The sequence below is a fragment of the Canis lupus genome, chromosome 16 (genome assembly GCF_048164855.1).
Source record: "Canis lupus baileyi chromosome 16, mCanLup2.hap1, whole genome shotgun sequence".
Taxonomy (NCBI): domain Eukaryota; kingdom Metazoa; phylum Chordata; class Mammalia; order Carnivora; family Canidae; genus Canis; species Canis lupus.
The window spans coordinates 29,583,604-29,598,059 of NC_132853.1; the positions used below are offsets into that span (position 1 = coordinate 29,583,604).

The following is a 14,456-nucleotide window of genomic DNA, read 5'->3' on the forward strand; positions in this document are numbered from 1 at the left end:
GGGGCTGGGGCTGGGGCTGCGGGGCTGGGGCTGCGGGGCTGGGGCTGGGGCTGCGGGGCTGGGGCTGCCGGGCTGGGGCTGGGGCTGCGGGGCTGGGGCTGCGGGGCTGGGGCTGCGGGGCTGGGGCTGGGGCTGCGGGGCTGGGGCTGGGGCTGCCGGGCGAGGAATCCGAGCGCCTGGCTTGTGCTCATGCTTGAGGAATGTCTTGAGAAGTCGTGCCTAAGCCCTCTGTATCTGACTCATCATCTCCCCGTCTCCAGGAGTGTCAGAGAAGAGCTCCCTTAATCCCTCCTGTCCTCGGTCCCAGGCTTTCATTTGTCAAACTAAAAATATTCCCTCCGGGAACCTCCTTTTGCCAGCGGCTGAAGGAGGTATAAGGGGAACGGCTTCAGTGTCACTTCCTGACAGCGCCTCCTTATTGTTCCCGGGCCAGGGAAGCCGAGATGGGGCGGCCCGAGCAAGGGGCCTCCGTCATTCTTGGGCCCGGGCCAGCCTGCTCACCTTGCTCCTGCAGGCTGGCTGCTGCTGCGGCTGCTGCTTGGGTTTGTTTTGCCGCCCTCAAGGCTCCAGACAATACCCTATCAGCCCCAGCCCGACACCCAGGCCAGTCCCTCAGGGCTGCTGCGGTGTGAACCCCTGAATCCCGCCAGGGGAGGACTGGAGAACTCCAAGTTCATTTCCTTTGCTGCCGGAGGGGAGGGTGGGCTGGCATGGTTGGTACTTGTCTGCAAGACTAGTTTACCTGTAAAGAGATGTAGAGCTTGAAGGTAAAGGGGGTAAAAAAGAGACTTGGCCCCCTGGGTAAGACAGGTGGAACTGGAACTCCTCCAGTCTGACAGTGGCAATGCTGGGAAGCCATCAAGATTTACACCCTGGTTCTCTTCTTCCTTTCTCCATTCTGTCTGTCCTGACAGCCTCTTGGTCCTTAGGGCTGCTCCTGAGTACGTGACCTTGGTTTAGCCCCAAACCTCGGCTCAGAGTCATAGAGCTACTACCTTGGGCCCCACTAGGGTACCCAATTGCTCAGTGGGAATAGAGCATAGTGAAAACAAAGGAGCATGGACTTGGGATCCAAACTTGGGTCTAAACTCTGGCACTTCCCACCATCTAGCCGTGCGAGCTTGAGTAGGGAACCTCAGCTCTGAGCCTCATTTACTCCTCTGTCATGTCCGTTCTACTGGCTATTGTGAAGGTTAGTAAGATGGTGTATGTAATCTGATAGGACTGTAGCCTTATAAGTAGAGGAAGATCCCTCTCTCACGATCTCTCTCTTTCTCTCTCTCTCTCTCCCTCCCTCCTTCTCTGTCATACGAGGAAACAATGAGAAGGCAGCCCTCCGCAAGCCAGGAAGAGAGTCCTCATCAGAAACAACCCTGTGGACCCCCTTGGTCTTGGACTTCCCGTCCTCCTCAACTGTAAGAAAATACTTGGCTGTTGGGTCGTTCCCTGGTGTGTGGCGCTCACCACCAGTGGGGCCATCTGAGCTGGCTGAAATGCTGCTGAAGGAGGACCCCCTGGGAGAGGGGCACTGAGGCAGAGCTCCTGCTCCGCACAAGCCCTCGCTAATGTTTATTGAGCTAAAAAGATCGATGATGGAGTTTCTGTGGGCAGAGGGAGAAGCCGCACCCTCTCGGACCTCGCAGGCAGGAGTCGACCTGCATTAAAATAAGAAATGCCACTTCCCACGCTGAACAGCGGTTAACCCAGCCTCTGAAGTCAGACAAGTTGAGTTCGAACCTGAACTCTGTTGTGTGCCAGCTCTGTGACCGTAGAGAAGTTAACTGACCTCTCTCGTCTCATTTCCTTGCCTGTCAAATGAATCCATGCTGCCACTTGCCAGCTGGGTAAACGTGGTAACGTGTACATGGTGCATAGTCCAGCGCTTCACACACAGCAGGCACTGGATACCAGTTGGCTGCCCTTAGTAATAATGTCATGTATAATTACTATCTACTAATAAATTTGCTCATATGATTTGCTTCACCTGTTTATGCTAAAAATCAGGCTGTGCTTGTCTTATTATTTGAATTGAAACTGACTGTAGCCACCGTGTCTCCATTAGAGGAATGGCCTTCTCTCTTTCCTGTATCTACCCTCCCACAAGAAGCTACGGTTCCCGAGTATCAGATCCGGTCCCACTGGGGATTTATCAGGTGCACCTGTGCCTCCTGGAGGCAGAAGGTGGGGAAGACCTTGGCTACCCTAAAGCCACCTCTGCCAAATAAGGCCCTAGAACAGCTTGCCCTCCCTGACAGTCTCAGCGCTGGCTCTAGTTGGGGTCACAACCCTCCTGTCCCCTTTCATTGGAGAACTCCTTCTTGATAGGCCCTTCATGTCTTTTCTGTTTAGATGACATCACTGTACAATCCTAATTCTTCAGATGTTGGAATAACGTTGAATCCCAAAAACTTCATCAGTCTCCATCTGGATCTGGTCCCCTGTGCAGATCTGCCCATCCCTTCACTGGAAGACTTGAGTTCCACCAACAAAAAAGATATTGGGGAAGGTGGCCTGGGACTCCCTCCAAAAGTCCCTCCCCATGACAGTGAAATGCCTACTTGCTTTTTGTATCTTTATGCGATGGGACTACTCAAGAGGTCCTTTTTACAACAGAGAGATCTGCTCCACTAACAATGATAATTGCACATTTCATTGAATGTAAGATGTTTCAGATTGTAAAAGAAAAATCATTAGTCAATGAATCACAAGAAAAAATGCTTCCAATCACTTATGACACACCATCCTCTGAAAGACCCATTGTGATTCCAGAGACGTTAAAAATGTGGAATCATGTGCATCTCAGAATCAGTCACATTGTTAAAATATTAGCTAATGCTCCTTGAGGATTTACCATGCGCTTAGCACTTGTCCTAAGGGTTTTAGTTTTTTATTATTTTTTAAAGATTTTATTTATTTATTTGAGAGAGAGACAGCGATAGTGACAGAGATAGCAGAGAGAGAGCACAAGCAGGAGGGAGGGGGGTGAAGCGGACCCCCCCGTTGAGCAGGGAGCGTGATGTGAAGCTCCATCCCAGAACCGAGGGATCCTGATCTGAGCTGAAGGCAGACACTTAACTGACTGAGACACTCAGGCACCCCAAACTTTAAGAGTTTTGAATGAACTGATTTATTTAATATTCAAAACAGCCCTATGAAATAGAGGCTACTTTAATAATCCCACTTTACAGATGAGAAAAGTGAAGCACATGCTGGTTCCATAGCTTTAATGGCGCAGTTAGGGAGTAGCCGGATTCAAGCTTAGGCAGTTGAATGCCCCTCTTACCAGACAGGAAGCAATAGAAACTTAACATAGGAATTTCGTGTCTCTGTCTCTCTCTTCCATAACCACACCCATGGGATTTGAGAGTCCTCTGCTGGTTCCTTCAAATGCAATTAGAATACCAATTTACATCGAAGATTAAGAAATTGGGGTTGAGATGACCCGGTAAGCCCTCTTCAGAAAGGGGTCTTGGTGCGCAAGCCCACCGAGGAGGAGTAGTCCTCCACCATGCACACCTGTCGGACTACCAGAGCGCGCCCAGGCTGCCCAGGAGATCTTAACTAAGAAATCTGGCTGAGCTCTTCTTCCTGGCTCTTTCCAATAGCGTCACTGAGCCTCGGATCCACCTACCCTTCCTGAGCTGGCTTTCTCACGATGGTACTAGTAATGTGGCCTTTCAGACCCTTTTGGAATGGCCTGAGCTGCTAGCAACAGAAAACCCAACTAAAAAACTTCACCAGATAGGGCTTTGTTTTTTTTGTTTTGTTTTGTTTTTTGTTTTTGTTTTTTTTCAGTCTCTGCCCTATGAGATAGGGTCTAGAGGACGGCTCTGGCGGTGGCTCATGATGTGAGCCACTCAGCTCTTCTCCCCGTCCTGCCATCTTAGCTTGTTGACATGTGGCCTTTGGGTTTTCAAATAGTATCTATGACGCCTCCAGGCACTTCCTTCATGTTCTTGTAAAAAGGGGGAGGGGCTCTGACTTTTTATTTGGGAAAGGAAGCCCTCCCCAGGAGGAGAGTTCTCACACCTATGAAGCCAAAATTGGATGACATGTCTATACACTTAGGCCCATTTCTGGCCAAGGGTGATGAGCTGACCATGGCTGGCATACACCTCTAATGTGGTGTGTCTCCTGGGGCTGGAGAAGGTCTCCCTCCTCCCCGAGATCAAGCCCTGAGTGCTGCCTGAACAAGAACAAAAGTGGGAAGGATGGATGGCTGTTGGGGAAGCAGTAGGCAGTGTCTGCTACATGACTCCCTACTCCTTCCTCTTCTCCCCCAACCATCTCTGCCTTTATGCACCTGCACTCTTCTCCACTTGCTTCGGCTCGGGAAAAGATGGTGCAGAAGCTGCATTCCTATCAGCTGGGTAGCCCCCCAGAATGTGAGTACTGTGAAGGCAAGGGCGCCTCTCTCCTGGGCTCCCCACCTTATCCCCAGAGCTTACCATATGCCTGACACATTGTAGGCGCTCAGTAAATATCAGAGTGAATGGATGAATGGATCCTGGTCCCGAGCCCATGTGCCTTGGCTACTCTCTCAGGAAGCAACATGGGAAGATCAGGCCTCCTGGCACCACTGGCCCGTGCAGGCAGTGTGTGTGTGTGTGTGTGTGTGCACGTGTGTGCATGCATTCATGTGCGAGTATGTGCGTGCATGCACACTTACAGCTCCTCCCTGCCTCAGATTGAATTACTTATAAACAGGCTAGCGCCAATCTTGCAGAGGCTGTGTTTAACACAACAGTCTCCACAATTTCCCAAATTCTTTTGATTTGGCCAAATCCAAAAATAAAACAAATCCCCCACCCCCCCACCCCCCCACCCCGCCCCATCTTCTGCTCAGTATGTCTCTGGAGCCCCATGCCCTGCTGGAGCAATGGGTTCCGGATGTTTGGGAGGTATCTCCAGAGCCTGCTAATCTGCCTTTCCTCCCTGCACTGGCTCCTGCCCTGGACACAGCCTTCCTCCTGGCCTCTCCCTGGAGCTTGGGGTGCAGATCCGGGCCTGAGTACTCCCAGGGCGCTCAAGGCCTCTGTTCTGCATGGGCACGCTCTCATTCTGCATTCTGGGGTTCCCCCTACATCTGTTGATGTAACTCTTTTGACAAAGTTGTTGAGAGCATTTTCACCCTTCAAGAGTCTGACTGACCCTAAGACGGATGCTACTAAAATGTCTCCGCCCTCTAGACTCTTAGTAAAGCAGTGTACGGTTGGCTCACTTCATGCAACTTGATTCTTAGACACCAGGCTGTTCGAGCTTTTATCACTATTTTCTCACATGTATCTAGGATTTCATGCAAATGAATTTGTGGGTTCCCTGTCTATTGAATTAGGGGATTAGAGTAGATTCTTTTGGAGGCTTCTTCTAATGTTGGCTAGTAGAATAGCAAGTGTATTATTTTTATTTATATTTTTAAGTGTATTATTTTTAAACTGAGGCTCAGAGAGGTTAAGGAAGAGGCTCAAGATCACACAGTGAGTCAGTAGCAGAACCAAAGCCTGAACTGAGTCTCAGTCTGGTGGGTTTCCCATGACACCATCCTGCCGTTCACTGGGCATGAATGCCCAGTGGATCTGGGCACAGAACTGTCTCTCTCCAGGAAGTTTCCACCCCTCTCCCAACCCCTAAGATGTTAGCCAAGCAAGGTATGGTCTCCAGCCAATGTTGTGGTGCCAGATGTCATGTGGATGGGTCCCGATGACAAACAGCATCTGGAATTTAGAGCCTGGTGTAGGCAATGGTCTGGAACTCTCTCCTCACCCTCCCTTCCCAGCCCATGCCTCCTCTGTGTTAATTAAAGCGATCCCTTTCTCAATGCCTGGTGTTTCCAAATGTGTGAGAAAATCCCAAATATAGGACTCTACTGCTAAGGATGGAAGAGCCAAAGGCTGGGTATCGAGAGAACAGAGTTCAATGCCACTTGCTAGTTGTGGGGTATTCTCACATCTCCCCTAGTCTTTCAAGACCTCAGTGTTCTCTTCTATGAAATGGGTGTAGGGGGCTGTTGGACTAAATGGACTTCAGGATCCCTTTGATCCCTAATTTGCTATAGTATGTGTTTGTGATGGTATTTAATGTAGAAATGGCAGAGACGTACATGGAATCAGGAGCAGAACATCTGGCATGCTGTTCATTTCATGCAGTTTGGAAACTCAGAAACATGGAAAGAGTCTATGAGGTGCAATCTGTGTGTAAGAACTATCACAGTGTTGTCGGGGTGGCCACTAGGAGAATCAGCAGTTACGGAGGACTTGCAACACATCCAGCAACGAGCAGTGGACATGCTGAAGCAACCACACTCTTAATCTCTGGGTTACGTTGCTTCTGCTTTGCCTGCGGACAGTGAATATGTCTCTGCAGGTTGTCTACCATGTAATCGCCCAGAGTTTTTCCAAGTGTGGTCTGTGATGAAGTGCCTCAGAAGCTACTGGCATTTTATTAAAACTACAGATTTCTAAGCCTCTCCCGACCTCCTGAAGCTGATTCTCTGGGGAGTATAACCTGATGATGTATAGTATCAAAATCTCCAGTGAACCTTAGGCCCATTAAGGTTTGAGAAGTGCTCAACTAGGGAATAAATAGGTCTTTCATTAGATGGCCTTTTCCATGAGCCTCTGAGATTCAGGGTGTGGAGGAAGTGTCCAGCAGGGAGCTGAGCATTATTATGATCTCACTGAGATACCAATGTAGATATTTTGAAATGTGGATATTTTGCAGTAGTTTTCTGGATATGGGCTTTTTGTGTGCTTTAACATGAAGTCTAGAGTTTCAGTTCACCAACACTAGATCATGCTACAGTTACAAGGCCTCCCCCAAATATCAGTTGTTTAAAACAAGAAAGATTTATTTCTTTCTCATACTACATTCTGGCTTGGGTCTGTGTGGATGAGAGATGGGGAGCTGCACTTATCATTTATTATCTCAGTTTCTGTGGGTGAGGAATTCAGGAATGACTTAGGTGGGTGATTCTGGTGTTGGGTGCAGTCAGGATATACCAGCAGGAGGGACAGTCATCTGAGTGCTTGGCTGATGCTGGAGTATACATTTCTTTTTTTTTTTATTTTTTATTTTTATTTTTTATTTTTTTTGGAGTATACATTTCTGACATGGCCCACTCACATGGGTGTTGGCAGGGTGGGCATCTTGATGGGTGGCCTGAGTGTCCCCAGGACATCTTATCTGGCTTTTCTCAGAGCAAAGGATCTAAAGGGGAATGAGCAAGCAGGTGCTTTTCATGATCTGGTGTTCAAACTTGTCCACCATTACTTCTACTACTTTCTTCTGTTCATTAAAATTGAGTCACTAAGTCTAGCTTCTACTCAAGGGGAGGGAAATTGGTTTCCAGTTCTTGAGGGGAAGAATATAAAAGAAACTGTGGACATTTACAGAACAGCACAGTTCACCTTCTGGGCACAAACTATTTCTATTTTTCCCACATGCAAAATACACTCACTCTTTCCCAAGACCCCTAAGGTATCATGCCACCGGAGCATCAGTTTGAATTCCAGAACTGTGTCATCTAAACCCGGAGTTGATGAGGATCCTCAGGTGTAATTCCTTAAATTCAGTTCCTTAAGTATAGTTCCTCTCAAATGTAAAGATCCATGAATACAGACATTCAACACATAATGATGCGGCAGGCAAAAGATAACCATTATAGACACGTCTATCCAAAACATGGGGGGACATGGGAGGCACCCAGGACTGACCAGTCCATGGCAAGTCTGAAACACAGCTGGATATTTGCAAGTTCTTTAACTAAGACTTGGTCTTTCGTCTGACTGGGAATAATTCTCCCTGGCTCTTCGCCCTTCCCTCTGGGGTCTTGGTTCTTCCTCTGAGTCATCCTTGCTTTTCCATGAAAAGTAGTCTTGTTTGCAGCTATGTCATTTTCTTAGACTGTTTCCTGCCAGAATCTGGAGGGAGAGGTTCACGGACCATTTTCATTTTGCAGTTTCTGCCCTTTTCAGTCCAGGCCGTCTGTGTTTCTACAAATACCATCTTCTGAACAACTTTCTGAAGCTCTGGTGAATGATACTGGGCTCATCCCATTATACAAAGGCCGCACCCAGAAATCTCTTTGAGAGAAGCCTGTGGGTTTCTGCTGAAATGGCAAAGACAACATCCTTAAGCTTCTTAGAAGCTCTATTGTTTAAAGGAGAGTATCTCTGAGGCACACACTTTTACTTTTTAGGGGCATTTTTGACTGAGTCAATAGCTGTCTGAACTACCACCTTAGAGCTTCCTGAGGGCTTTATGAAGGGCTTTATTGCTACTCCCTTGGCTTCATCTTCTGCACGTTTTTCTTGCAGTTCCCTGGAATTGATCATTGTATGGAAGACATTTCATTTTATCTTCTCCCTCTCTCTTTTTTTTTTAAAGTAGGCTCCATGCCCAATGAGGGGCTTCGACTCATGATCCTGAGATCAACAGTCATATGCTGTACCAACTGAGCCACCCAGGCATCCCTGGAGGACATTTCTTAATTTTAGCATTGTTTGCCATCCTGAGAGGTTGAAAAATTTCAAGACTACTGAGCCCTGGCTCTTTTAATGCTTAGTGGTTTTTCCGTTAGCCTTGTCTGTCTCCTCTCACATCTTATTATAAACAACAAGAAGAAACAAGGTCGCGAATTGACACATAGCTTAGAAATCTCCTTAGCCAGATCCAGTTCATTAAGGTACGTTTTCTTTCCCATACCTGTGGGTGACAGTGTTGCTAAACTTTCCACCACTATACAACAAGGATCCCCCGTTCTTCCACCTTCTGATAAGATTTTTCTCACTCTCTTGCTTGCCCTCACCTGCAGACTCCTCAAAAGTCATCATGCCTCTGCAAATAGTTTTGTCAAAGCTCTTCAGGCTTGCACTAAAACTCTCCTCAGAATCTTTCCAACCTTGCTGCTTGATTCTAAACCTCTCCTGCATTTTTGTTATGGCAACATCTCACTTCTGGTACTAAATTCTGCAGTGGTTATCTTTTGCTATATAAAAAATTACCCCCAAACTTCACAGTTTAAAACATTTTTATCTCACTAGTGTCTAAGGGCCAGGAATCCAGAAACAGCTTGGCTCAATGCTTCTGTCCCAAGGCCTCTAGTGAGGTTCTTGAGGGGCTCTCAGGGATGGAGCAACCACTCCTAGGATGGCTCATTCACATGGACGTTGGGTGGAGGCATCAGTTCCTCACCACAAGGACTTCTCTACAGATTTTCTAAAGTGTCCTCATAACATGGCAGCTGGCTTCCCCTGAACTGAGCGATTCAGAGAGAGAGAAAGCAGAGAGGAAACTGCAGTGCCTTAGAAGTGACATGCCATACTTCTGCCACATTCTATTAGTCACACAGACCAACCCTGCTACAATGTGGGAAGGGACTACTCAAAGGTGTGAATACCAGGAAGTGGGTATCATTGGGAACCATCTTGCAGCTGGCTACCGCGTACCTCTGTTGAATCATCTCTCTGGGTAAGCAAAATATTGCTGTGTGTTGCACTATGAGAAGGGGAGGGACTTCTATTTTTGTTATGCTTTGTGACAGAAGCCCTAATTTCGTATACAATTTCAGCAACATTAGTTCTTTTTATTTTTACTCAAATAATCTGTCATTTCCTGAGAACTAGGCATGAGACTATGAGGGGGGCTGGCCTGGAGACAAATCCAAGAGGCAGATGCTATGCTAGTCAGAACCACCCTTCTTCTGAACATGAGGATTTGTTTAGGCTCTGCTCCTCTGTCCAACTCCCTGTGCTCTTAGGGTGAGTTATTTCTTAGGAGTCCCCCTCAGCTTCTCATGTAAATAAGTAAACTCTTGGTGGGACTCCAGAACATCTTGGAGACATATCTAAGTCCCTAGCTAACACATATAGCCTAGGCTTGGAGTGGGACATTACTAAAAAAGTCAAGAATTAGGATAGTGTAAGGTGACCTAGGAATGAAAGAGAGGCAGACACTGTCCTAGAAATCCAGACCCGTGATGGGGCTCTGACAGGCGCTCTGGGTACCTGTGGGTACAGAAGCCATGACATCCGTAGTTAGCCAATAAGAATCAACTCTGGCTGCGGCAAAAATTGTGGTAAGATTCTCTGGGCTGCCCTAATCTCATCCCCTGCACCTGAATCCATTCCTCGGGTCCTCATACCTTTGTGACCTCCTTTCTCAGACTTAAGGTTTCTGATTTCTTTCTCAGCTCAGTCATTTCTTTATGAAATAATCCTAGGTATTCTTTGTGAATGAATATGCCTCTTAAAGACCTTGTGGCCTACTTTTGGTACTGTTTTTATTTTTAAAGATTTTATTTATTTATTTGAGAGAGAAAACAGAGAGAGAGAGAGAGAGAGAGCTAGCGAGAGAGCGAGAGAGAGCACAGAGGGAGAGTGAAAGGAAGAAGCAGAGAGCCCGATATGGGACTTGATCCCAGGATCCCGAGATCATGACCTGAGCCAAAGGCAGACGCTTAACCACTTGAGCCACCCAGGTGCCCTTGGTGCTGTTTTTCGGACCTTGACCCAATTTTACTATATACCGTGATGAAACCGGATTATATTCTACTAGTTTTGGCTTCAGATTGCCTCTCTACCGCCAACTATGTAGGCTAAAAAGGGGTAATTCTGGATGTTCTGAAGAAATCCCCACTCAAAATTCACCCACCAGCACACGAACAGGTAGGTATAAGCAAGGAGAAGGAATCTGCTGATCTCTCCCTCCTTGGAGAGATGAGCACTGTTCTCCTGAGAATGGATACTGAATTTTCTGAGTAGAGCTGACGTGACTTAATTGGAAACCCTTCTGTCTAGCACATGTATATCAGATGTGATGAAGAACCTGCTAGTAGTCATCAGAACTACCAGTCACTGCCTGCTTGTACTGAGTCCCCTGGAATTTACTGAAGGAGTGAGGAGATGTCCTGGCCACCAAAACTATTTGGATTTTTACTTTTATTTATTATTTTTTAAAGATTTTATTTATTTATTTATGAGAGACAGAGACAGAGAGAGAGAGAGGCAGAGACACAGGCAGAGGGAGAAGCAGGCCCCATGCAGGGAGCCCGACGTGGGACTCGATCCCAGGTCTCCAGGATCACACCCCAGGCCGAAGGCTGCGCTAAACCGCTGAGCCGCCAGGGCTGCCCTATTTGGATTTTTAGTACTGTAGGTAAGAGACTGAGTAACCTGAAGGCATAGGAAGCATACTCGTCTCTAGTTCTCTCATTTCCTTCCTCTCCTGAAAGTAGGGCTTTTGACTAGAAGGAATCAGGATTAGTGAAATAAAGCAGGGTTTGTTGCCTGGGCCCACAGTTCATGATCGCAGAAGAATGACCTGGTTGTGGAGTGTCTGTCATAAAACCCAAAAAGCACATGTGTGAAGGAGACTTTTCTACCCGAAATATTTTAAATTAGAGGAAGAAAAAAATCTCAGATAAAATTTTGTAACTGATATGAATGAATGAATGAATGAATGAATGAAAAAAATTCTTATGTCTTGAACCAGAAGTCCTCTTAAGAAAGGTATTATCTTGGGTGCTCCTGGGTGGCTCAGTTGGTTAAGTGTTTGCCTTCAGCTCAGATCATGATCTTGGGGTTCTGGGATCAAGCCCTGCATTGGGCTCCCTGCTTAGTGAGGATCCTCCTTTTTTTTTTTTTTTTAGGATCCTCCTTTTCCCTCTGTCTCTGTCTGTTCCCCCACTCATGATCGAGCCTCCTCTTTCAAATAAATAAATAAATAAATAAATAAATAAATAAATAAATAAAATCTTAAAAAAGGAAAGGTATTGTTTTATTTAGGAAAATGCCTAGATAAGCAGTTTGGGATTGAAGGTAAGACCTCATAGAGACAATATGGCATGAGTCAAGGAAATAAAAAGAATGAGCTAAAGCTGTTAGGAAAGAATACAGATTGGCAGCAAGTGGGAGACAGCTGGGAAGAGAGTAGAAAGTAGAGAATATGAGGTAAAGCATCATGGCAGGGTGATGAAGGAGGGATACTCCATGCTCATTTGGAGTTGTGTTTCTGCTGTGCTCACAAATGCCCTGTGTGAGTGCTGTCGTGTAGAAATCAAAGATAAGAACTTGGCTTTACTCTTGGGTCAATGTGACATGGCAAGGGAAAGAAAGATGCAGAGAGGAAGACAGGATGATCTATAAATTGGATGCACAAGAGAAGAGCAAAGGCTCAGAGCCAGACTTTTAGGCAGAAATAAGAGGAAGCAGAGGTGCAGACAGGGAAGCAGATACTTAGGAGCCTGTGCTCCAACACATAGAGTAGAGAAACAAAGCAAATTTGACACATAACAGGAAGAGGCAAAAATGATTTCAGAGACGACACCACCTGGTGTCCCATCTGGTGGGATGGTGCTTGTCTGGCAGTGAAAGGGTGCTACTGGCTTAAAAGAAATAGAAATTCTAATAAAGACAAGTATATGCAAGGAGTGGGAAAACGGATTAACTTGAGGGTGGTCAGAGTAGAAAATCTGGGTGATGAAAAAATAAAAATGATAATGGTTTCTCTTAACATTTGTGGTGGTATTTTTTCTATTGGTAGAAAAAAATCAAAGCATTTCACATGCAATGTCTCATTTAAGTTTCATTACAATCTTAAAAGGAAAGTCTATTATTTTTCCATATTATAGATGGAAAAACCAATGATCAGAAAGGTCAAGGAAATTGTCCAAGGCCACCCACAGAGAGAATGGAGAGAGAATCCAGACTTGAAAAGTCTGCAGAATCTACATTCTTGTGGAGATGTGACTACCTGGGCGAACAGAAGATATAGGTGTTTTACAAAAGAATTCTGACTTCCTATCTAGTACCGACACAAGGCAAAGAAATCATGAGGGCTGCCAACTTACCAGTCATTTGCTGGAAATCCAGTCTTATTATCCTAAATGTCCGATGTTTGACAGACCCCTTTTACTTTGCAGAGCAAATAACATCATCTCTGGAAAGATTATGGAGATAAGGAAGAAAACTGTCCCTTTGCATTTTGTGCACAGGGGGATGAACTTGCTGATCTTATGAGTATTCTGGAAACCTTGGGAAAAGAACTTATGTCATCCTGGAGGCTGTGATAATGAAGGAGGAGGGCGTTGGCCACAGTTAAACATGTGCCCCAGACGTTAGGAGGGTAAACATATTAGTCAGAGGGCTTTTGCTGGCAGTTGAAGCAAGAGAGTAAATTGGCCCTTGCGACTGGGAAGCTGCTGGCTCCAGTCAGGATCTCAAACAAGGCAATTAGGATGACTTTCTCTCTCTTGCCTCATCCTTTAGTTCCTTTTTTTTTTATTTTTGCATCTGCAGACAGGTGGGAAGGTAACTATCCATAAGTTTGGATTTATACCTTCCTAGTTTAGTTATCCAGATGGAAAAGTGCCTTTTATCTTTCTCAATCTCTTCTTCAACCGAAGCAAGATTTCTAATTGACCTTGCTGAGCCTCATGCCCACTTCCAGACTAATCACTGTTGCAAGGTGGATCACATACTATGGCTGACCCAGCCCCGCTTGCTCTTTTACCTAGAGGTGGAGTTTGGGTTGGGTATGGTGTGTGAGGAGCAGTTCCACAAAGGAAATAGGGTCCATGGGACCACAGTAGTGATGTCCATCACAACATGTTTTAAATGTTCCTAGAAAAGTCGGGTCCCGCAGCCAATGATGTCATGAAGAAAGGAGGAATTTTCCTAGAAAAACCATTATGGCATGACAGTCAGAACTGATCCCAATGAGGAGAAAAGGCAAGGCGGCATGGGGGAGTGACCAAAGCCATACCGGAGACATGCAGGTTGCTCTGTGGTGGGGTCTGGCTTTAAAAAGATGTATGACCGGCAGGACCCTGAGGATGAGCACCAAAGAGTAGAATGGGTCTGAGGGAAGAGTGACAGTGAGGCTAAGGTTCAGAATAAGCTTGGATTTAAAGAGGTTGACATTCAGGGGCACCTGACTCTTGGTTTTGGCTCAGGTCATGATCTCAGTGTCATGAGAGGGAGCCCCAAGCTGGGCTCCACACTCAGTGGGGAGTCTGCTTGAGATTCTTTATCTCTCTGCCCCTCCTCCTGCTCTCTTTCTCTCTCTCTCAAATAAATAAATCAATCTTGAAAAAATAATAGAGGGAAATATTCTAAGATCAATAAAAGGCCTTTGGACTCTGTAAAAGAAAAACAGTGCAAGTGTAGATCCACTGTTTGGGTAAAAGGAAATGATGTTATATAAAAAGGCAAAGTATAATGGAAGTTGAAAACATAATTTTTCTATCAAGTTTGTCAACCACAAAAGGTAGAATAAACAATATATAGAGATTTGAAGCCCATGGAGAGATGGTGATAATCTGGTTCAATGGTCAAATTCTCTGCCTTGTTGGCAGATGGATGATTTTTTAAGTGTGGGTATCCCCCACCACGTCTGAGGGAAAATTCGGAGTAGTCCAAAACAATCCCTGTGGTTCCATTCCCCTCAACACTGGTTTA

At 46.0% G+C, this 14,456-nt stretch overlaps 1 long non-coding RNA gene across 1 annotated transcript; it reads right to left on the reverse strand.

Annotated features, from left to right (window-relative positions):
* Positions 1 to 6,822: 6,822 nt before the first annotated feature.
* On the reverse strand, positions 6,823 to 13,099 carry LOC140606468 (uncharacterized). The gene is made up of 2 exons (XR_012008783.1): positions 12,848 to 13,099; positions 6,823 to 8,107 (listed from the first exon to the last, which is right to left on the reverse strand). It is a non-coding gene; the product is annotated as an uncharacterized lncRNA (long non-coding RNA).
* Positions 13,100 to 14,456: the final 1,357 nt, after the last annotated feature.